General features: G+C 40.6%; 1 protein-coding gene across 3 annotated transcripts in view; it reads right to left on the bottom strand.

The window, feature by feature from the left end:
* Window positions 1–23,105, bottom strand: part of PRR5 (proline rich 5) — a 143,899-nt gene extending 120,794 nt beyond the window's left edge. For 2 of the 3 annotated variants that reach the window (XM_030539852.1, XM_030539866.1), the window contains exon 1: window positions 21,725–23,105. The gene's annotated coding sequence lies outside the window, so the exon portion shown is untranslated. Of the gene's footprint in view, window positions 1–21,420; window positions 21,613–21,724 lie in introns of those variants that run through there. The other variant, XM_030539860.1, reaches the window with a different exon arrangement.
* Window positions 23,106–23,409: the final 304 nt, after the last annotated feature.

Here is a 23,409-nt window from a genome sequence, read left to right on the forward strand (position 1 = left end):
AGCCTAGCAAAGCCCCAGGCTGCAGGCCAAGTTAAGGGCCCACAAAGGGTACTGGGGCTGCAGAGAGGCAGCCCAGAGATAGGTAGAGGCAGCTGGTTCAACCCCCTTGCCGATGATGGTTTACAGATCGTAGTCTGCCCCAGGGAGTTGGGGCTAGACAATGGCTGAGAGTAGCCACTGATCAGAGGGGTAGCCGTGTTAGTCTGGATCTGCAAAAGCAGCAAAGAGTCCTGTGGTACCTTATAGACTAACAGACGTTTTGGAGCATGAGCTTTCACGGGGGAATACCCACTGAGGCGAGGTGGGGATAGAGGGTGGGGGGTCTCCTGGGTGAGGAGACCCAGAGTGAGGGGGTACTCCAGTGGAAATGCAGGTGAAAACTCTGGTAGAGTTTAGAAGGGGGTCCGAGCAGATGATGGAGCAAAGACAGGAGGAGGCTGAAGGGATAAGCTCAGACTTGCAGATGGAAGCAAGACCAAAGAATTCTGAGGGGAGACTGCTGGGTGAGGAAAGTGGACAGTGGAAGCATGTGACTAAGAGAACTAGACAGAGGAAAAGACGAGCCAGTGAAGGAGAAAGAGAGCTCAGGAACAGGTTTGCAGAGTTGGAAAATGAAGAAGGGGCACAGCAGGTGGTCGCTGAAGGAGAGAGGGCAAGGAAAAAGAGAAGAGCTGCTAGTCCTACAGGAAGAGGGCAGGAGTCAATGGAGACAACACCAAGTATGAACCCCAGGAGGATATGGGATGGGTTGCGGAGGATTGCAAGGGACAATAGAAATCAAGAAGACTTGCAGCCACTGGGAGCAGGGGATAGACCGGAGAATCACATTGTCACCAGGAAAAGGCAGGTCTACGTGATTGGGGACTCCTTACTGAGAAGAAAGAATAGACAGGCCTGTAACTAGAGCTGATCCAGAGAACAGAAGGGTGTGCTGTCTGCCGGGTGCTAAGATACAGGATGTGGACCTGATGCTGAAAAGGACCCTAACGGGAGCGAGAAAGAATCCGCTGATTGTCCTTCATGTGGGAACGAACGATACGGCTAGATTCTCGCCGGAACGTATCAAGGGAGACTATGCCAGACTGGGAAAGACGCTTAAGGAAATTGAGGCTCAGGTGATCTTCAGTGGGATTCTGCCTGTTCCTAGAGAAGGTCAACAAAGGTGTGACAAGATTATGGCAATCAACAGATGGCTCAGGCAGTGGTGCTATAAGGAGGGCTTTGGGATGTATGGCCACTGGGAAGCATTCATGGACAGAGGACTGTTCTCTCGGGATGGACTTTACCTGAGTAAGGAGGGAAGTAGACTTCTAGGATAGAGGCTGGCACAACTGATTAAGAGAGCTTTAAACTAGAAATTTGGGGGAGATGGCTGGGAGATGTCCAGGTAATCTCCACGTTGGAATTCAACAGTGAGAGGGAAGAAAACAAAGTAAGAGAGGATACAACTGTGGGCAGAAGAATGGACATAAGGAGGAAGGGTAGTGTAGATACCAGTCTAATTGGTGATATGGTGGTAGAATCTCTGTGCCTAACCGAGTAAAGAGTGTCAGTGAAGCCAAACGGCAAAAATTAAGATGTCTGTAAACTAATGCAAGAAGCCTACGTAACAAAACGGAGGAACTAGAGCTACTGGTGCAGAAAGTGAAATTGGATATTATAGGGATAACAGAAACATGGTGGAATTGTAGTCATGACTGGAGTACAGGTATTGAAGGCTATGTGCTGTTTAGGAAAGACAGAAATAAAGGCAAAGGTGGTGGAGTAGCACTGTATATCAGTGATGAGGTTAACTGTAAAGAAATAAGAAGTGATGGAATAGATAAGACAGAGTTTGTCTGGGCAAAAATCACATTGGGAAAGAAAGCTACTAGAGCCTCCCCTGAGACAGTGCTTGGGGTATGCTACAGACCGCCGGGATCTGATTTGGATATGGATAGAGACCTCTTTAATGTTTTTAATGAAGTAAACACTAAATGGGAATTGTGTGATTATGGGAGACTTTAACTTCCCAAATATAGACTGGAGGACAAGTGCTAGTAGTAATAATAAGGCTCAGATTTTTCTGGATGTGATAGCTGATGGATTTCTTCACCAAGTAGTTGAAGAACCAACAAGAGAGGATGCCATTTTAGATTTGGTTTTGGTGCGTAGTGAGGATCTCACAGAAGAAATGGTTGTAGGGGACAACCTTGGTTCGAGTGATCAAGAGCTAATTCAGTTCAAACTAGATGGAAGGATAAACAAAAATGGGTCTGGGACTAGGCTTTTTTATTTCAAAAGGGCTAACTTTAAAGAATTAAGGAAATTAGTTAGGGAAGTGGATTGGACTGAAGAACTTGTGGATCTAAAGGCGGAGGAGGCCTGGAATTACTTCAAGTCAAAGTTGCAGAAACTATCAGAAGCCTGCATCCCAAGAAAGGGGAAAAAAATCATAGGTAGGAGTTGTAAACCAAGCATCTCAGAGAGATGATTAAGAAAAAGCAGAAATCTTACAAAGAGTGGAAGATAGGAGGGATTAGAAGGAAAGCTACCTTATTGAGGTCAGAACATGTAGGGATAAAGTGAGAAAGGCCAAAAGCCATGAAGAGTTGGACCTTGCAAAGGGAATTAAAACCAATAGTAAAAGGTTCTATAGGCATATAAATAAGAAGAAAACAAAGAAAGAAGAAGTGGGACCTCTAAACACTGAGGATGGAATGGAGGTTAAGGATAATCTAGGCATGGCCCAATATCTAAACAAATACTTTGTCTCAGTCTTTAATGAGGCGCTTAGGGATAATGGTAGGATGGCAAATAGGAATGAGGATATGGAGGTAGATATTACCACATCCGAGGTAGAAGCCAAACTTGAACAGCTTAATGGGACAAAATCGGAGGGCCCAGATAATCTTCATCCAAGAATATTAAAGGAACTGGCACATGAAATTGCAAGCCCATTAGCAAGAATTTTTAATAAATCGGTAAACTCAGGTGTTGTACCGTACGACTGGAGAATTGCTAACATAGTTCCTACTTTTAAGAAAGGGGAAAAAAAGTGATCCAAGTAATTATAGGCCTGTTAGTTTGACATCTATAGTATGTAAGGTCTTGGAAAAAATTTTGAAGGAGAAAGTAGTTAAGGACATTGAGGTCAATGGTAATTGGGACAAAATATAACATGGTTTTACAAAAGGTAGATTGTGCCAAACCAACCTGATCTCCTTCTTTGAGAAGGTAACAGATTTTTTTAGACAAAGGAAACGTAGTGGATTTAATTTACCTTGATTTCAGTAAGGCATTTGATACAGTTCCACATGGGGAATTATTAGCTAAATTGGAAAAGGTGGGGATCAGTATGAAAACTGAAAGGTGGATAAGGAACTGGTTAAAGGGGAGACTACAACGGGTCATACTGAAAGGTGAACTGTCAGGCTGGAAGGAGGTTACTAGTGGAGTTCCTCAGGGATCAGTTTTGGGACCAATCTTATTTAATCTTTTTATTACTGACCTTGGCACAAAAAGTGGGAATGTGCTAATACAGTTTGCAGATGACACAAAGCTGGGAGGTATTGCTAACACAGAGAAGGACCGGGATATCATACGGGAAGATCTGGATGACCTTGTAAACTGGAGTAATAGTAATAGGATGAAATTTAATAGTGAAAACTGCAAGGGCATGCATTTAGGGATTAACAACAAGAATTTTAGTTATAAATTGGGGACACATCAGTTGGAAGTAACAGAGAAGGAGAAGGACCTTGGAGTATTGGTTGATCATAGGATAACCGAGTACCAATGTGATGTGGCCGTTAAAAAAGCTAATGTGGTCTTGGGATGCATCAGGCGAGGTATTTCCAGCAAAGATAAGGAGGTGTTAGTACCGTTATACAAGGCACTGGTGAGGCCTCATCTGGAATACTGTGTGCAGTTCTAGTCTCCCATGTTTAAGAAGGCTGAATTCAAACTGGAACAGGTACAGAGAAGGTGCTACTAGGATGATTCGAGGAATGGAAAACCTGCCTTATGAAAGGAGACTCAAAGAGCTTGGCCTGTTTAGCCAAACCAAAAGAAGGCTGAGGGGGGATATGCCTGCTCTTTATAAATATATCAGAGGGATAAATATTAGGGAGGGAGAGGAATTATTTAAACTTAGTACCAATGTGGACACAAGAACAAATGGATATAAACTGGACATTAGGAAGTTTAGACTTGAAATTAGACAAAGGTTTCTAACCATTAGAGGAGTGAAGTTCTGGAACAGCCTTCCAAGGGGAGTAGTGGGGGCAAAAGACATATCTGGCTTTAAGACTAAGCTTGATAAGTTTATGGAGGGGATGGCATGATGGGATAGCTTAATTTTGGCAATTCATTTGGCAATTGATATTTGATTATCAGCAGGTAAGTATGCCCAGTGGTCTGTGATGGGATGTTAGATGGGGTGGGATCTGAGTTACTACAGAGAATTCTTTCCTGGGTGCTGGCTGGTGAGTCTTGCCCACATGCTCAGGGTTTAACCGATCGCCATATTTGGGGTTGGGAAGGAATTTTCCTCCAGGGCAGATTGGCAGAGGCCCTGGAGGTTTTTCGCCTTCCTCTGCCGCATGGGGCACGGGTCACTTGCTGGAGGATTCTCTGCAGCTTGAGGTCTTCAAACTACAATTTGAGGACTTCAATAACTCAGACATAGGCTAAGGGTTTGCTACAGGAGTGGGTGGGTGAGATTCTGTGGCCTGCATTGTGCAGGGGGTCAGACTAGATGATCATAATGGTCCCTTCTGATTTTAAAGTCTATGAGTCTACGGACAGAACCCTTGGGAAAAGGGCACCGGGATCTGGGAAGGACACAGGGCCAGTGGCAGGCGAGACATCAGCCAGCAGAGGGCGCTCCAGGCTGGAAAAGAGCTAATTCCTGGACAACCAGCAGGAGCACCGCACAGGTGACTCATCGCCCTGCCACAGAGCAATATCGATAGAGAAAGGGAATTTAATGTGAAGGCCCCTAATGGAGCAGGTCAAATCTATCTTGGTGGATAACATCAGTTAGCATTTGCTTGTACATCCAATGAGCAGTTTGCCTAGTAGTGGTGGTGTTTGTTATGTGTAATAGATATAAAACTATCTGGGTAATATTGCTTATAAAAAGAGGGCCAGGTACAAGTTTTAACAATGCCAAAGTTATCCACACTGGACCATAAGTTATTCCACTTGTGTAAGGAAATGGAATTTGGTGAAACAGAAGTGAGATCATGAACCATGGCCAGGTTTGGCAATGCTTATCTTCAGTGAGTAAAAATTGAGACAGGAAAAGAACCAAAATCACACACATGCGATGGCACAGCTGAGTGTGAGCTTATCTTCAAACAGTATTGTTAACCTTTACAAATGTTATCACTATATCAATGCTGAATTGCACTCAGCTAGAGAACACTACTAATATCTGGCAGTACTTCCATAGCAACTCTGGAATGTGGCCAATTCTTAACCTGCAAAGACAGTTAGAAAATAATCCTAAAACCTGTTAATAGACAGCATAATTATTTATCCTGAGTGAGAATCAACTCTTATTCTTTACTCATATGTATTTAGATTTCAATTATATTATTATTTCTTATTTGTGTTATGGTAGTGCCTAGGAGCCTCAGTCAAAGACCAGGACCCCATCAAAAACAAAAAGATGGCTATACCCACACTAAAACAAAAGCATCTCTTCATATGCTGCAGGTATATAACTTAAAAATATAACAAAATTAACACCCAAATATAACTAAAGCATAGCAGTAAAGTTGTTGCAAACGAGACAACCCAGAAGATCAAATTAACCCTTTCCCACCTTCCAATTTCCCCCCATTTTCAAATGTTTGTGGAGGAAATGGCTTAATAGCATGCCCCAGAGGTCCTCAAGTCATCAGATTACAGTTGTTTCAGAACAAGGTGGCAAAGAATTCTGAAGCTTTGAGGCCCTCACAAAAAACACCAAGCCACAAGGATGCTGGAACTAAGGGTGCTGGGGGTGCAGCAGCACCGCCTGGCTTGAAGTGGTTTTCATCATATAGGGTTTATCCTTTTGTTCAATGGCTTTCCGCACCTCCACTATAAAAACTGTTCCAATGCCGCTGCCTATCCAACAGTCCCTTCTTGTATAAAGAGCAGTAAGGTTTCCAAGCAGGACAGAGCAGTGGTGAGGACACTAGCCTCCTACTTGGAAGACCTGGGTCCAAGTCTCTGCTCTGCCACAAGCTTCCTGTGTGACCACTGGCAAGTCACTTAGCAACACTGTGCCTCACTTCCCTATCTGTAAAATGGGAATAACAATGCTTTATCCTCACAACACCCCTGATAAATACATTAAAGATTGTGAGGCCTTCATATACTATGGGAATGGGAGCCATATTAGATATAGCTTGAGTTTCTGATTATGTTAGTATGAAAGAGGCAGTCTGTCAGGAAGGTAGGTCTTAAGACATTTGGGGCTTTATACGGTCAAAACTGAAACGTGAAATATCAACTGGAAACTCCCAATGCACATAATCAGATCAATACCTCCTATATGTAAAACAAAAGGTTTTTGGCATAGAAATCATCATCATCACTGGTATTTATTATTTGTTACTGTTCAATTCCCATGCAAACCAAATGCAGCATTTTCACCATTCACTCTTCATCATCCTTTGAAGGTGACTCACAAATGGCTGCAAAAACCATAAGTTTGCATCATATAATATATAAAAAAAGTCTGAAAGATGGGTTATTTATTTAACTAATTAAGCTATTATAGTTTGTTCTTTCTGCCTATTTTTTTTAACCTTAAAAATATCAGGAATGTCAGCTCTTCTCTTGGTTTTACCGGAGAATCAATTGGATGAAATCTGGTAGCTCTCATGCCTTAACTAAAAGGCAGGGTTGTGAATCTTTAACAAAGATGCCTTCTTCAAAATGATAATTAGTCTTTGAATTAAATAAATCGACAGATGCAAAATACTAGCAAGCCAAACAAACAAACAAGTGGGATTAAAACTGATGAGAGTCGCAGCAAAGACAAGGCCAGAATAATTTTTGGCACCATTCTGAGCAGATAAGCAACTCCACTGACATTAGTAGGGTTACATGGAGTACAAGGTGGCATGGAATTTGGCCAACAGTATGCAAAACAGAAAGCTTAGCTAAAGCACTGTTTAAAAAGGCTGACAACTCAGGAGCCTTGCTTACACTGTAGCTCCCTCTGGCTAACACAGTCATAGAATCTTACATCCTAGACAGGACCTGCATTTCACATGTAAAAAAACAAACAGAAAAAAAGAAAACTAATTTTTTCAGGTCTTCGCTGTACATCACAAGAAAAAATAATAGCGGGACACAAGCCCATTTAATTTCCTTTGTGGGTCACCTTTAATGTTTAAAAATTGCAGCAAATATTGATTATACAAATCTGTTCCCCATTTTTACTTCATTTGACTTTCTTCCTGGGAAAATCTGACCTGAAGTGAGCAGATTTGGTGGATTGAAGAGAACTGCTGAGTCCTCTGGTAAAATATGAGATGTGTTCACAAAACACACATCATTAAATCTGACAATAGAGAGAACAGCCAAGGAGCCATGAGAGCATAGTAAATCAGATGCTGCAGCAGTCAGTTAGCAAGCAAGCACACTGGAGACATGCATTTTGAATGCAGTGAAAAGGCCAATTTACTTCTTCCTGAATAAGAAATCCTCTCTCTTGAGTTAGGCACTCTTATCTCCAGAATCCAGTATCCCTAGCCAACAAGAAGAATGCTTTTTTCCCAAGAATGTATTAGCCAGACTGGCTCTTCAAAGTAAATGGATGGAGCACACCCTCGATGTTTGGACAGAAATGTTTCTGATGGATGAGTCATTGAAATTAACACCAGAGCTCTGCTCCCTCCCACTCCCCGTTTTTTCTTTCAAACATTCTCAGCATCTAGAAATGGGTAATTTTGAAGACATACTTATAAATACTGTCTTAAAATAAATCCCCACTTGCATGTTTTGTACTTCTTTGCAGCAAGTCAGTTTCACAAAAAGTGTGTTGGATCCAATGGGAATTTTTCCATTTTTGACCCTTCATTTCAATGGGAGCAGGATGACATCCAAGCAGCGGAACAGGGGATGACTATTCAGTTTGGCACTCATGTCACAAAATGAGCACGACTTTCACAATACTCACTATTATCAAAAATTGATTCTGTTGTGTTGCTATCATTCATAGAATACTGTACACTCCTCCACTTTGTTTGTTTTTGTGGCAGAGGAGATTGAATTGAATGTAGAAGAAAGCAAAACAGAGCAATAATGTATCAATTAAATTAACGTGTCATGTTCTCACCTAGACCTTCAGCTTTTGTTTGATTTCTTTTTGTAATTTTTCAAGCGAAATTTAAATGGAAAAGACCCATCTCTGGAATTAGGAATGAAGATCCACAATCAAACCAAAACAAGAAAAAAAATGTAGGGTGACAAAGTTACTGGGAACTCTTGATTCAGTTAATTGGAAGGATTAGAGTTGGGTCTGCTACGTGATTGCCCAAAGATGCTAAATTTGGGTCTTGCCGTCTATCTGGCAGTAGGACTTAATTGGGCTGATTCATTGTTACATTACTTCAGTCTTACATCATTTTAGTGGAACTACATTGGTGTTAAACAGAAGAAATGTAGTGATGAATCAAACCCACTGACGGTTCACTCTACATATTACTGCAGTCATTATACGATCCGTGGGCCGCAGACAGCAGCTGTATTTGATCATCCAAAAGAAAGCCAAACAAATACACTTCTACTCCGATATAACACTGTCCTTGGGAGCCAAAAAATCTTATTGTGTTATAGGTGAAAACCGCATTATATCGAACTTGCTTTGATCCGCCGGAGCGCACAGCCCCGCCCCCTGAGAGAGCTGCTTTACCGTGTTATATCCAAATTCGTATTATATCAGGTCGCATTAAATCAGGATAGAGGTGTAATATTATTAGTACTTATTTGATTAACAGTATCACTAGATTTCCCAATGAGGGATCAAGGCCTAACTCTACTAGCTGTTGTACAAAAATAGATTAACGACAGACTCTGCCTTACAGAGCTATAATCTAAATAGGAGCTACGTGTACATTAAACAAATTAGAATTCTCTGTCTCTTACTGACCGTCTTCTAAGGTACTAACATGATCACAGGTATCTTAATGAGATCAATATGTAAAGCTAGCAATCCAAGCTGGTTTCTAGGAGGTCATAAAATGCAATGGATGTTGTACCTTTCCTTCCCAGAGCCTGGGGTCATTGCCCCAACTGCCAGGGACTTAAGACTTGTCTTCACTGAACAAGAGGTCTGTAGCTCAAAAGCCTCTAACTTCCACCAACAGAAGCTGGTCCAGTAAAATATATTACCTCACCCACTTTGTATCTCTCTTCGTCTTCACTAGACTTTTGTACCTTGTATTAACTGACTGCCAATTAACTCAGTGTAGTTATTACTGGAGCTGGTCAGAAAATCTATCAAAACAGTTTTTTTTGACAAAAAGTGCTGTTTTCATCTAAGCCAAAACATTTGAAGACTTCTCAATTTTGACAAAAGATTGTTCAGAAAAAACAAAACAAAGGATTTCCATAATGTCAAAATGGAATGGTTTTGGGTTTTTTTTCAAAACAACTTTTCAAAATGAAATTCATTGGTTTGTATATATTTTTTTTGTTTGTAAGTTTAAAATAGTTGAAATTGGAATGAAATTGTATTAACTGACCAAAGCTAATTTATTTCAGAATAGCTTTTTGCAGGAAATTTTAATTTCCCTCCTCCCTCGTTTCAGAATGGAAATTTTTTTTTTGAGTCACAGAATTACCTGTGAAATGAAAAATCAGGTTTCCAACCAGCTCTAGGTCACATGTTTGTAAATACTAGTGTGGACACTATCCACATGTTTCCTCAAGGCTACAAATAATACATTTTAACCCCGGGGATCAGCATAGGATAAAGAACAAAACTGGATCAAACAGGTGGGCAGTGTCCAGACTAGCCTTTACAAACTTGTTTAATAATATGAAGCATGAAAGTCTATTGACGACAATCCCTAACAAAACACACAAGACTGACCTGGCATCCTAATTCACATGGTGTTATCATTTATATTGCTACGCCATCGCACCTCCATAAAATTGACAACAGATAAGTATACCCAAAAAGGACAAAACCTTACTAAAGTCATCTACAATGCTGGAATGGAAAGAAGCAGATTACCAGGAAATAAAACACAGATCAGCAGCAGCAACCAGTGCGTGTGACATCAACACCAGCACCAGGTACTAGAACAGGGGTTCTCACACTTTTGTACTGGTGACCCCTTTCACACAGCAAGCTCTGAGTGCAACTCCCCCTTATCCATTAAAAACACTTGTTTATATATTTAACACCATTATAAATACTGGAAGCAAAGCAGGGTTTGGAGTGGAGAGTGACAGCTCGCGACCCCCCCCATGTAATAACCTCGCAACTGCCTGAGGGGTCCCGGCCCCCAATTTGAGAACTCCTGGTGTAGAATTTCCAACATAAGCAACCAAAAGAAAAAAGGGCACACAGTTCTGCTTAAGGTCCCTGTACAAAACAATATAAAATTGAATAATGCACATAGATATTCTAAACACAAAAAGGTAGTATTCTACAGAGAGAGAATCTAACACAGCACAGCATATATTCAGATTACCCCAACTCCAGCGGTTTCTCAGCACCCTTACAACACAGCACTTGTGTCCCCCAGCCCATTAAAATCTTTCTTAGCAGCTTCGGAATTAAACTACATGCATCTCCAGCATCATTAGCAATGCAGAGCCAAATCAACAATTCAGAGAGGCTGCACACCAACACCCTCAGGACTATAAATGGATTCTTGTTAATAAGCAAGGGAAATAAATGAAAAATTAAACTGACTGCTGTTCTGAAGTCTCTCCAAGGAACCTGTGTCACTACTATGCCTAAGGCTTTTTACTATATTTTTAAAGAAGAAAAATATGGGCTTTGTTACAGAGTCAACAAAACACAGGGCTGTTGTTAAAGCTCAACCAAGCAATTATCTCTTTCTTAAAAAGTTGTCCCAGACTTTTTAAAGCATGACAATTCCCCAGTCACATTATGCTTTCACCTAGCTTTCAGAACAGCATACTGTACCTCCTGACATGTCATCATTTTCTCCAAAATACACTAATTCCATTGTATTTCCTGTTCTTCACTCTGCCAGGTTAACAACATTCACTGTGTTACTGCCCTATTCATAGAGGCAGACAGGAGAATTTACAAAATACAGCTTGGCAGATATGATGTAGTTAAACATCAAGCCTAAACTAAAGGTGTGTCAGACTAGATGATCATGATGGTCCCTCCTGACCTTAAAGTCTGTGAGTCATTTACTTACATGTGGGCATGTGACTTTGGTGTCCAGGAACAAGGTAACAATAGTTAGAGCTAGTGGCAGCACAAACAGGTGTTGTGCCAGTACCCCACATACAACAGCTAGCTCTCATATGGTGCTTGTCATCAGTAGATTTTAAAGATGTTTATACAGGAGGTCAGTATCATTATCCCCATTTCACAAATGGAACAACTGAGGCACAGAGGTGCAGTGACTTGTCCAACGTCACTCAGCAAGCCAGTGTCAGAACCAGAATAGAACTGAGGTCTCTTGAGTCTCAGCCCACTAAGCCACACTGCCTAAAAATACACATACATACCGAAGACATACCCTGCACATACTAAACTCTACAAGTGACCCTTGGTTCTCCCAACGCATGACACTCCTATAGTTCCAATGTAGGATTTTTTCGTGGAACACTGGCTGCCAGCAATATGGTGGTTTTATATGGACAAATGCCCCCCCCCAACAAAAAAACCTAAACTAAAACCATATTAGCTCATAGCTCCTTGCTATCTAAGTGTGAATTTGCATAGACAATCCAGGATGGAAGGCTGTATTAGCACACTAGATCAAGCAGCCTCCTTCTGTCTGTGCACTGCTGAGCAGTGAAAACGAGTATTAACCCCAGTCTCAATTTACCAGATTTAAAAGATGTGTCATTTCCTTTTGGCATCCTATGGGCCAAATCCTTCCCTTGTAAGTGCAGTGAGGTACAGCAGGATCTCTACTAGATGTGTCCACTGCTCTGGGGATCCTGAAAGACTGGGCAGAATATACCAGACGTGCAATGGGGTGCATTTCACCACTATTATGGAAAGGAGCAGTGTGTGCCCCATTTAGCATATACTGGTGATGGCGGCACCCACAGTAGCTGGCTGGGGCCCAGAAATGTCCCTCTGGAGTTGCTAGTGAATGAATCAGGAGAGCAGCAGACCCCCTCCTCATTCTTCCCACCAAGTGCACCAGCACAGCATAGGCATCCTCTAGCCACAAAGCATGTTCTGCACTAATTTAGATTTTATAAAATTCCACTAAAGTCAATAGGCCTGTATAGGGTTCTAGGCAGCACAGAATTTGGTCAAGAGCATGCAAATGCAAAATACTTACAGGGTTTTTCTATTGTCCTTTTAAAAGGACATGCTAATACTGACCGATGAAAACAAATCTCAATGGAATCATATTCTCTCTCTATAATAAAAGCATATCTGTAATGCAAAACTGAAGAATAAACAAGCGTGGAGTGATGAGAAGAGGGCTTGGGCTCAAGCATCTCTGTTTCTACACCTGAAACTGTGAGTCTGAATAAGGAAATCATAATCCAGACAGTAGCCTCCAGTGACTGGATACAGAATGCACCATACACCTTGCAGTTCAGGCTCAACAAGGCAATTATCAGTAAAGTTAGCAGACCTATATAATCGTTTATGATTTCATAGATTCATATATTTTAAGGCCATTATGATCTTCTAGTCAGACCTTCTGCATAACTCAGGCCATGGAACCTTCCAAATCCCTCACAAGAATATGCAGCAAAGGGAGATCAGTGTGCATACCAGTAATTTTCATCTTATCATTGTAAAATTTGATCTCCTTTAACAAGATAAGCTATTAAAAAAACAACCCAAAACAATCAAGCTAGACCACAGTAGGGGAATACTTATGCCTAAGCATTCCCCAGCCAGTCACTAGGATGAGAGAGTTACGAAAATGTGTGTGAGAATAAGCATCTCATCATAACCTAAGCAGACAGATGAAAGGTACACCCTGTCTGCTTAGACTCTTTAGAATTTCAAATGTCCATAGGAAATGAGATCTGTTTTTGTAAAAGAGCAGCATTGGTGTGCAATTTATTCAGATGTTATAATATGACCTCTCTCTAAATTGGATGATTTCCCCTTCCATTCCTAAAGACCAGTATATGTCTTCCTCAGCTAACAGCCCTGAGATCCACAATAAATAATCAGCAAAGAAGGAATCCACTCTACATGCATTGTCTGTTGAATTATATAAGGGGAAAGTATCAGATACTAATGCAAACAGAATGTTACAAAAGGGACGGGGGAAGTAGTAATTATGGCATGGAAAGAGACAAACACTTAGCTCTTTACATTATTAAAGTGCTGTGCAAATATTCACTGATTAAACCTAAAGCACTCCTATTGGGTAGGAAAATTGCATGCAGTGTTCTATCCATGCCGGCCCCGGGATATAAAAGAGACAAGGTGAGTGACATAATATCTTTTATTGGACCACCTGAAGGGCCAGATTCAGATATCTTAAGGGCCAGATTCTGATATTCGTACTCATATTGATTAGTATATTACTTCTCAGTTGACTGCACTGAAGTCCAAGATATCCCAACGTGAGTAAGGGTATCAGAATCTCATGTCCCATAGTAAATCCATCAGAGAGATGGGATTAGAACTCATGAGTTCTTCACAAATCTTCACAAGACCTAGCAAAATGGGAGCCACTGAACTTCAACATATGAGGGAGAGTAAGTCATACCACGGTGATATCCATTCCACATCTCCCAAAGCTGCTGTTGACTACTCCCAAGAAAGGAAGCGGAATCCACTTGACTCAATAAAAGCAGACAGCGGGCAAGACAGATAACAGTATATTACCAATGCCAAAAAAATTGCCTCTAAAATACCATAAGACACAGGAATATACAATTTGCTATATAGTCTGGTATCCTGTCTCTGGCCGGGCCAGTCCTGAGGCTTCAAAGAAATTTAAAGAAACCCACAATGCATCCAATAAGTTGTGCGATGCTGTACAAAGAATGGAAAATTTTCTTCCTGACTGCATGACAATCATTTTACACTTTGAAATAATACACTCCAGTTACCCCTAGCTTGTTATCTTGCATGCATAGCTATACACAATATTAGTGGCCATAAAATTACCTTGGAGCAGAATCAACAAATCCCACAGTAAGACATGCAAAAAAGAGAGACAGCAAAATCTAATATAAAACAAAGTCAAATACAAACAAACACTTAAGAGCATGTCTACCCAGGGTAATTATTTGATAATAATAAAAAGGACAAGTTGTGCAGTGGAAAACTGACTCAGAGTGGGATTATATAAATTAGAGAATTTATTTCAGAAGCATAATGTAAAGCCAATTTTGATCCATATAGACAAAGCTCAAAAAGACTAGAATCAACCTTTGGATTCTTAACTAACATTTTGAAACATCTGGTTCTGTAAAACTGGAGAGGAGTCTAAATAGTCTATCTATATGGGGAACAAATACTTAATAATGGCCTCTTCGATCTAACATAGAAAGTATAACGCGATCCAATGGCTGGAGGTTGAAATTCAGATGGGAAATACAGTGTACATTTTTAACGGTGAAAGTAATGAACCACTGGAACAATTGCAAAGCTCATGGAGGAGATTCTCTGCCACTGACAATTTTTAAATCAAGATTGGATGTTTTTCCAAATATCTGCTCCAGGAATTATTTTGGGAAAATTCTGTGGCCTGTGTTATACAGGAAATCAGACTAGATGATGATAGTGGGCCCTTCTGGCCTTGGAATGTCTGACTCTGTCAGGGTTGCTTCTCAAGTTTCAGCAAGTGTACAAAGATTAATTTATAAAGGAATCAACAAAGGAAAAGGTATCATCCAACAGTATCACTCAACTCCTTTTGCCATTACTGGCTGGAACCTGAAGGAGTAAGATGGTCAAGAAACAGTGACTTTCTAGATTTTTTTCAGGTGATAGAATTCTACTTGGGGCAAAGGATATAATAGAATCATTGTGTATCTCAATCCTGACCTGCAATAACCACTCATTATATAGCGTCTTCTTTTCCCCTTTCCTTCCCCCACCAATGAAAACCAAATGGAGACACATGATGAGGCAATATTTGTTATATGGAGTAATGACACCTATTTTAATTGCCAGCTATATAAGCAAACATACATTTGTTGAGACACAGGACCTTAGGAGTTAGATATTTTCTATATCTATTTGTTCATCCCCCTCCATCTCCCTCCTTCTGCAAGCGTTGCCCACACTGACGCATCATGATACCGTGTCTCTCATTAGGCCACCTATTGATGTTTGAGTCTACCACTCCCTCTAAGTTAGTGAATCTGGTCATTTAGCTCAAGCAGTAGAGGCTTATACTTTTAGATACAGAGATTCCAGCTTAGTCCCCAAAGATGACCTAGCCAGGAGTGTCATTACATTGGATTCTATTATTACCTACAGTATATTTTCCAGAGTTCTATGCAGTTTACTTTTAAATATCCCAAGCAATGATGTTACCACCACTTCCCTCAGAAGACTATTCCACAGCTGAATAATTACCATGTCTGGAAGCTTTTCTGACATTCAAGTTAAATTTTCTTTTTTAGCCCATTAATCTTAATTATATCCCCTTATACAATGCTAAATAATTTCTCTCTATTTTTAGTATCTATATCCAAAACTGTAAAGTCCCTGCCTCCGCTCAATCACCTTAGTCAATCTATACAGACTCATTTTTTAATCTTTCCTCATAAATCAGTCCCTTCAGTCCCCTAATCAGTGTTATTGACCTTTTTTCAAATGCCTTCACTTTGCTAGTTTCTTCAGGTGCTCTGAATTTAACATGGTGTCCTAAATGCATCCACTCAAAACCCGGAGAGCCTGTTGTCCCTCAGGTTCATAATAATGATGTGATGGAAAATTGCATTGGCCTGTTTTGCCACCATATTGTATTGCAAACTCAGGTCTAATTTGTTCTCCGTTATAACCCTCAGGACTCTTTCAGTACTATTATTTCCCAAGGTATTCCCTCACATTAAGTATGTGTGTTAATTTTCCTCAAATGTTATTTTTGTGCCTTTATTTCTACCCTTAAGTTCACTTCAGGTCTCTCTATGTTGTTTCTCAATGGAAATATCCACAGACTGAAGTTCTGAGCATGAAAGAGCAAAACGGACCCTTTTCAATGTCACCATCTTGGTTTTTGCACGATGGTGGCAAGATTGCAAAGAAACATTATTCTTATCTAGGAGATACACCACCAAGTTTCTCATAAAAATTTGCTGCTTCATTTGTGCACGCATACGGAGCAAGAGCTTTTATGTAGTGATGTATCTCTCACTACTCAAAATAAGCTTCAAATCATCCTTCAGTCTCTCAGGCAGATTGAGTTTCAGCCTGATCAACACAAAGGAGTGCATTGTGGCTGTCTGCACTATATGACTGACTGATGAGCAAAGATGGGTCTTCATTTCTACAACCTGTGCGAATCTTCCAGCAATCACAAGGAAATAAATAAAACAAAACAAACAAACAAACAAACAATACAGCACATATATGTTGCTTTTCATCAGTAGATTTCAAAGGGCTTTGCCACAGAGGTTAGTATCATTACCCCTATTTTTCAGACAGGAAAGGTAACGAAGGTGTAAACACCTTTGAAGAGGAGAAAGATTTTAAACAGAATAAAATTCTAGTCTCATTTTTTCCACCTGCCATTGTTTTAAACTAGCTTTTAAACAAGACTATATTCATTCCAAGCAAAAATTTTCAGAAAGATTATTCAAGTAAGGAAATCCCAAGATCATTATGTGGCATGTTCTGATTTAGCTGTCAGATTTCATTTAGCATTCAATACTAGTCCTACATTTTGGCTTGCCTGGAAACTCGAAATGCAAATATATTTGCACGGTGGTTTAAAGGAATAAGGATAGAACCTTACCTTACACCACAATTCCCCCTTTCAACTCCATTCTACCCCCATGCCATACAGACAAATTCCAAAAGCACCAGATGGTTTAGAAACAAGCTGGTCCTTATTAATGGTCTGATTCTGTGGAGGACATCAACCGGCCATTCTGCACACACTTCAATACAAAATTTAAACATCCTTTAACAATCATCTGTAGCCTGATAAATTATGATCTTCAAACCAGTGAATACACAACCAGTTTCCCTTAATAAAAACTAATAACAATTCTGAATTATAGTTATCCTAATATTACATTTTTCATCTTCCAAGAGAATTAGCTAATTAATCTTCATGCCACAAACAAGTTATAGAAAAAGCAACCACCACACAGAGGACATACTTCCAGACATGCAATAAGGAATTTTCATTTCTGTTCATTGTGCATAGTGTCAGTGAGTTCTGATTAATTACTGGATCACAGATGTAGGCAGATAATTTCTCGTCATTCAGCAAACATTAATGCAACCTTAAAAATTAATGCAACCTTAAAAATAAAGAGAGTACAAATGATCAAGTCATTGTGACCAGAACTTTTTAAATAATTCCTGATCTTACTTACATGAAGGTAAACCAGAAGAAACTGGCCTGCAGATAATAATGGTATTAAATCAGTTTAAAACTGGTTTCAGTGAGATCAAAATAGGACCCAGTGGCTTTACTTCTAATGTAACTATGCTAGTTCTCCATAGGAAGGGCTGGGTTCTGAACTCACTTACCTCAGTATAAATGTAGAGTAATTTCACAGTAGACCTCACTGTGATTTACAGGGGGATAAGTGAGATCAGAATCTGTTCCATAATTTCTAAAGCTTTCCCATTATGTAGTGAAAATACTCAGTTTTGTTCTTCAGAGGTGCCACATCTTTTTTTGTTTTGCTAGTTTAGAGCATCAGTTTTCCTAGTTAATAAAGCAGTGGTTTTCAACTTGGGGTCCGCAAATCCCTGGAGGTCCACAGACTATGGCCTGGTCTACAGTGGGGCAGGGAGAGGTGTCGATGTAAGATATGCAACTTCAGCTAGCTGAAGTCGAAGTACCTTATTCCGACTTACCTCCCATCCTCACCGTGCAGGATCGACATCCGCGGCTCCCTGTGTCGACTCCGCTACCGCCGTTCACTCCAGTGGAGTTCCAGAGTCAACGGGAGCGCGTTCGGGGATCGATATATCATGTCTAGATGAGACGCGATATATCGATCCCCCAAAAATCGATCGCTACCCGCCGATACGGCGGATAGTCTGGACATACCCTAAGTCTAAGATTTCCAAAGGGATCAGCACCTCCATTTGAAACCATTTAGAGTCCCCAAATGAAAAAAGGTTGAAAACCACTGCTCTAAAGCGAAGAAAACTCAAACTAGGCCAGAACCTTTGTTGGTCTAAATTGGCATTGTTTCAGGATCTGGATCAGTCTATCTTTTTTCCAATAATTATCCTTTATAACATTCCCTCAAATGTATAGTTAAAGCAGGAAAAAACTATTTTTCTCATTATCTATTATTTTTGTTCAGCGATTAAGCGCTACTTACATTTTCTATTTACAATTCTAATATTTTTTCACAAGCATTTATCGTATAGCTATAGAACATTAAATCTGCTGGCTTTCCGCATAAAAAATTAGAATACTTTTACTGGCTCTCTTTACAGCTGCTATATTTTACTCCTACAATTCTACCTCCTGTTAAAAAAAGAGTCTCCTCCAGAATACATATTAGTAAAGGGGGGAAATTGATTACAACTGTGGGATCAGATTTTCAAAAAAGCTTGGGGCAGTTTTTCAAGAGCAAAACACCCACAAATTGGAGCCAAATTCTGTACTACACTGAGGAGCTTGGATTGTGGCACTTATGGCCATATTTAAAAATAAAAAAAGAGAGGGCTCGGAACATAACATGAGGAATTCTTTTGAAAATCTGGCCATTTATTTTGGTGCTAAAATAGGAGCAGAGCTGTTTTGAAAATCTGGCCCTGATTGTGGATAAGCAGTTATGGCCAGAATTGTTAAAATATTGTTCTACTTTAAAGTGACTTCCTCTGCAAGTCCACTTGGAACAACTTTTCATTCAATATTCTTTCCAGTCTCTTCCTATAATTAGATTATTAATGCGAGAACGGAAGACTAAGCATCAAGTTATCCATTCAGCAGGGAGGGGTACAAACATGACATCCCAATCAATCCATGTTTCATAATAAGTAAAATATTAATAGATTACTATGGGAAACTATAAAATAATGTGTATTGTTCAATTTAGTTCTGGAATTAAATTTCAGATATGCTTTTCTTTACCTAAGAGATGTAGTAATGAAAAAGGAGCACTCTCACTAGACCTTCCATGAACTCGGTGGCTATAGTACACCTTTATAATTCATTAATCCCACTATATCCTGAAAATCCACACGTATTGACTATGATAGCTGATTTATATTGCACTACTCAATTAATTCCAATTTCAAGAAAAATGGCTAATCAATCAACTGACTTTCCCCCTCTCCCCCCCAATGGATAAAAGGCTTCTTACCTTTCATCTTCTCTCTCACCATTGGTCCTAAATTAAGCATCAACACTTTACTTTTAGACTATTACAGGTTGTATCTTTTGATTATTAAACATTGTGCCAGTAAATGCAATCACTGATTGTTTCCTGTAATTTAAAATGAAATGCTTAAAAGCATGCTGGCTGGAAATTATGAACACCATAAAGGCTAAATCATTTCCTTGATGCACTTTTTGCCCTTTCCAAGGCTGTCTGCTATTGGTGATTTCACGATACTAAAACACAGACATTCACCAAATTAATGTGGTCTTGAAGAGTATTAAACAACTCAACCTGCATAAAATTATCAGATGTTATAACTTGTCAAAATTATCAATAACTGCACACACAAAAATGGAAATATACAACCCCATCCTGTGAATTCCTGCTCATGCATATAGATCTCACTCATGTGGATAAAGATTACAGGAGCTGACCCACTGAAGATAATTTTATAGTCAAATTCAGTTAAAAGAAGAATGTTATTGGGACAAAACTACTATGTTTTTGTGTATCAGCCTCAAGTTACATCTTAGATATGTATCTCTGATGTGAAAGGTGACAGCAAATACATTAATTCTATATTCATATGATATGTTAAAACATTATGTTGGCAAGCAAATACGAGGGCTAAATATCAACCTAGCATTGACAGAAACGTATTGGGAAAGCAACAACTAAAACTATGTTTTACTGTACATAATAGAATGCACAGAAATATTAACCAGAAATCTTGCTGAATATCTCTAAGACAATGTTAGTTAATGTATAAAGGTTTTATAAATCTCTCTAATTTAAAACTCTTTACTTGGTATACTTACTATTAAAAAGCCACCAAAACGAGAATGTTAAAATAGATTAAAATGTATATTAAATGGCTAAGTTATAGGGGTTTCACAATGCTATTGCTTTATTTTCTATTGCACAGTGTATTTCAAAAAAACTTAAACATTGTCAATAAACACATTAGAGATACCACCCTTATCATCAAACCACTAGACTATATATTAGTTTTTAAGCATAGCTTGGAATAGACTAGGAATTCCCACTACATTTCAGCTAAAATGTAGTTTCCACTTGGGAAAAAAAGGTGTTTTGTTTTTCTGATTTTCTGGAGAAATAAATGATTCAGAAAAAAAAAAGATCAAAACTACTTTTTCCCAATACCCAAGTCTATCTCACTGAACAACAGACGGTTGTCTAAAGTCCTGCTAACTGTGCTACAATTAGGTGATTTCCAAGTATTTAACAAGTCATCCCTTGAGAAGGGATACATACAGGTGCAATTTATGTATTTGCCTTCAGTGGGTCTCCGGGGTTTGGAAAATCAATCCATCTCCCTAGAGACCATTGTTGACCGCACCAAAACATTTCCTTGTTCAAACCAGATCGTTTTATTTCATTTTATCAAAGTTCCCCTAGCCTAGTGCCTCGTGTCTATATCCTCAGGTGAACCTGTTACCAATCAGAAATGTACAGTAACTCAGGATAACCCTACCAAGAGAAATCACAGGACCACTGTAGCTGGTGGGCTTAGGGTGGGGCTGGACGCCGTTGTCACTCAAAGGTGCATGTTGTTGATGAGACCTGCATGCGCAGGGATGAAGCTACAATAAGTTATGCAGCGGCGTTTGCTTTTAATAGCCCTAAACTGGCATCACTCACCCTGCTGCGGGCCATTCAGGCAATTCCCATTTCAACTCTTCACCCCTCAGAATAGCTACAAGTCACACATCGGACAAAACAACCACCTACCAGCAGCGCCTATCAATGCAGAGCGATCCCCTTCCAAACATCGCCCCCTCTGCCTTGCTCCTGATGCCTTTGGCCGAAGCTGTGGTGGTGCGGGGGTCCTCTCTCTGTGGATCCCAGTTGCCTGGACTCTCTCCGAGCAATGCCCGGGTGGAGGAGAGGGGAGCTCAGCTCAGCTCAGCTCAGCTCCCCCGCCGTTCGTAGCCACGCGGAGCCTGGCCCCCCCACCCAGCCGCGCAGGGAGGCTCTGCGGGAACGTGCCCGCTACAGACACGAGCGGAGGCGCCCACCCCCTCGCTCCACTCACCGCGTGCGCTCGCAAGCCGGGGGCCGCTCTGTACGTGCAGAGGAAGAGGGGCTGTGGGTGGGAGGCAGCAGGAACAGAGCGCTAGTCAGTCCGCCGGAGCCGCCCGCATGGCGGTCACACGCCGCCTGCGCTATGGCAGATATTGCATCTTGCTGCCATTCCCCCGCCCCCCTTGGATTTATTTGGCGGTGGGTTGCGATGACAGCACCCTCCCCTCTCCCCCGACTGCTGCAGCTGCAGCTGCAGCGCGCGCTGGAAGGTGCAGTCACCAGAGGGGAGCAGTTGAGATGTACAACGCGCTGCGCCTGCACTTGGCGCTCTGCCCAGGACCTGGGCTACGGGGTGGAGAGAGCAGACTGGAAAGCAGCATCCGCTTCGCAGACAGACAGAGAGAGCGCGCGAGCAATAAAAAGCAAAACACCACCCTCAAGAGTTTGGCCAAGACGCCACGAGGAGCAGGAGAAGAGTGGTGGGAAGCACGGATCGGCTTCTCCTTTTGTTCTACTGCTTCCCGGCCCAATTTAAAGAAACCTCAGGGCGGCTCTCCAGAGTCCCCCTTCCACACCCAACACGGTAACAGCCCGGGGAACACTCAGAAGTTCCCTTCCGCAAGGAGTCCTGACATTCCGAAATTTCCCTTTCATCCCGATTTGGAGCAAAAAGTCCAAATTTCAAACTTTCCTACAAAACAAAATTTCTGGGGAAAAATAGTTTGGGAAATATGGAAATAACCTTTTTGATATGTAGCCCTTCAAAAGGGTCATTTCCATATTTATATATAAATATTGGAACTATTGAACCAACTATATATTGAAGTTGAAATGAAGCGCTTCAACCTTGTCAAAATGAAATTTTCAAATACTTTTTCACTAAATTGATACATTCCCATTAAATGTTTCTTGCATGAAAACTGCTCTGTTGAAAAAATTTCCACCAACTCAACCTTCACTCTCCCTTTCTCAACCACTTAAATTACGGCCTGCTGTGTTTCATGAATTAGGTCAGAGGTGCTAATATAGACAACAGGACACAACACTGCACTAAAAACACTGGATGCTGAGTCACTGGTGCTTTGAAACAGCTGAAACTAGCAGTGAATCCTGTATGTGCAAAGATGCATGTTAGTAGAGGGGTGGTTATTGTTTTTTGGTTATTCATTGATGACCTTGTTTGTTCAGCCTGTAAATTAGTTTGCAGAACAATTGGAGAGATCAAACATGGTGATTAGGCTGCTTTCTGCTCTGCTGAACTGTTGAATTGTTACTGCTGGGAGGAAACCAGTAATACCACAAGGACACTAAGTTCGATATTGAATTCTTAAAGGAAAGGCATGAGTTTAGCCAGAAGCTTGCTGGAGCTAGGAATGCAGGTGAACCAGTCTATCCATGTTCACCACGTAGATCTACCATTTGTCTGGTAGGCTTGATTCTTTTGCAGAGTTTTGAATGTGTTTTGCAATCAGTTGTGTAGTGGTAATTTCACACATGCAAAAACTATAAGTAATGTACAACACATTGGAGAAACAACTGATGAATGCAAAACTTGTGTTATAAAACTCAAAGTCGTGCAAAACTCACCTACATTAGGGTTTCCCAGAAATTTAATATCAAGAACAGGATCATTGAGAGATTTGCTAAGACTTAATAGTGAGCAATCCTAACCAGATTTATGGGTATGCATCGTGA

This window comes from Gopherus evgoodei, chromosome 1 (assembly GCF_007399415.2).
Source record: "Gopherus evgoodei ecotype Sinaloan lineage chromosome 1, rGopEvg1_v1.p, whole genome shotgun sequence".
Taxonomy (NCBI): Eukaryota; Metazoa; Chordata; order Testudines; family Testudinidae; genus Gopherus; species Gopherus evgoodei.